The sequence below is a fragment of the Pelodiscus sinensis genome, chromosome 7 (genome assembly GCF_049634645.1).
Source record: "Pelodiscus sinensis isolate JC-2024 chromosome 7, ASM4963464v1, whole genome shotgun sequence".
In the NCBI taxonomy this organism is placed as follows: domain Eukaryota; kingdom Metazoa; phylum Chordata; order Testudines; family Trionychidae; genus Pelodiscus; species Pelodiscus sinensis.
The window spans coordinates 17,816,297-17,818,455 of record NC_134717.1 but is presented as its reverse complement, the minus strand read 5'-3'; positions in this window follow the sequence as shown (position 1 = coordinate 17,818,455).

Here is a 2,159-nt window from a genome sequence, read left to right as displayed (position 1 = left end):
GTTTAGAGCCTGTCCCAATGTGTGGGATCAAAGGTGGTAGTGTGAGGCTGCTATTGCCACACAGGAGGAGCAAACAGTGTGACCCACTGACTCTTTTGCCATTGCAGTTCCTGGTAAAGACCTGCAGCTCCATGGATACTGGTTTTTATCTGTGGAGATCATATCCTCATTTGTGGATATACATTTTGTATCCATGTAGGACTAAAAAAGGAAAGCCACATAGTTTACCTTGGTGGAAGAGAGAGACTCTTAAGAATCAGGCTCCTCCTGGAGCCTGTTCCAGAGCCGGGGACATTGCACCCATCCTGTCAGTCTGTGATATCTACTCACTCCAGAAATGAACAAACAGCTGTGTGCAATTATGCAATTAAGTCAAAACTTCATGCAGTATGCTGCAGATACATTAGCATCAGCCCTGAGCTGCTGTTAGGCAACCATAGCATAGGCAGCTGGGCAGGACACTCCTCGTTTTAGTGCACTTCACTTACCTCTTCCTAGCCTTGTTCTGATCCTTTCTGCAGGCTCCCAACACAGTTGGCTGCAGCAGCCTGGTGAGCCTTCCTTCAGAGAGGATCTAATAACTTAAAAGTGAAAAAGCCTTCCAGCTGGCTAGACCTATTAGCACAAGATTAGAAAATGTTAGAGCCATTAAAGTGGTAATACAGCCATTTAACAGGCATTTGCCAACTTCCAGGCACATACTTTTTGTTGCTGAATTTACTGACAAAAACAGTTGTGCCTTACTGTAATTTCTCAAGACAAAGTTAGTCTACAGGACCTTAGTTTAAAATCTGTGTTAAAAAAATTAATTAGGGCATTACTGAAGATGCAAATCCTTGCACTGATTTTTTAGATGCACTATCCTGGGTATTTATCTTTGGCCATAAGTGCTTGGATATTCAGTCATATAGCTTGTAAAATAAATCCTTCAGCAGACCACGATTATCTAAAATACATATGTGAGCATGGGCCTACTGTTGGGCACAGGGGCACCACTGGAATACTACTACTGAGTGGGGCCCTGCATCAGCCCAGTGACCTTGCTACTGCTCCAAGGAAACGACTGACTTCTACAACATTTCAGAACACAACCTTGGAACCTCTAGGCCACCCTGGCCGATGGGCAGAGGCTCCCAAGGGGCAGGCCATTTACTTCTCCCCAGGAGACTAGGTGCTTCCAAGTGACTTGTCCCAGATGGGGGTGTGCCGAGTGCCAACTGCCCTTCAGGGCAAGCACAAGCTGGGCTGCCAACTCCGACTGACTGGTAGGATTGCCAGATGGTTGAAACAAAAATACTGAACACCCCCCCCCAAAAAAAAACCCAGGAAATTCTGTTTAAGGGGAAAAAAAGGGGGGAGACCAAAGTTGTTGAGCAAAAAAAAAGGGACGCCGAGGACTTAAGCCAAATTTTTTTTTTTTAAATAAAACAGCATTACAACAGGATGTCCCCTTTAAGAGTGAGTTCAGGGATAGGAACAGGGTAGCAGTTGAGCACTAAGACCCAGGCACTTTCCCTAGGTCTTTTGGCCTGCAGCTATTTTATGCCAGGTAAGCATGGGGGCTGTGGGCTTGTGGGGAAGGCCGGGTGCTCAGCATTTTCACCTCCTGGCCAGGGGAAAAAAATCAGAGAATACCAGATAGCTCAGGTGTCTGGTATTCTCTGAATTTTTTATGGACAGGAGGTGAAAATACTGGACTGTTCAGGTGAATAGTGGACACCTGGCAACCCTACGACCAGCTGCCAATGCAGCACATAGTAGCGGGTCTAGGAGAGTTAGCCACTCTAGGTGCAAGTGCCAGGGGCTGCAGGGAGAGGGGCTCAGCAGGGCACACCAACCCCTGGCTCAGTGCACACACGAGCCTTCACCCACCCACTGGAAAAGTTCTCCAGCCTCTTCCAGCCATCAACCACCCAAGGGACGGCCAGCATTGCGCATGCGCAGCCCCCTGCCGGCTGCGCTGCTCAGGCACGTTCCGCGGAGCTGCTCTTTCAAGGTCTCCTTATTTGCTGTCCGCCGACTCGCAGCCCTCTCCTTTAAATGCCACCTCCCCTTTAACATCGCCGCCTTCCACCCGTGGGCGGGGTCGGATTTGGCGCGAAAACCTTCCCGGGGAAAACCTCTGGAATGGGCGGAGCGCGGGGCGCGGCGGCCGCTGA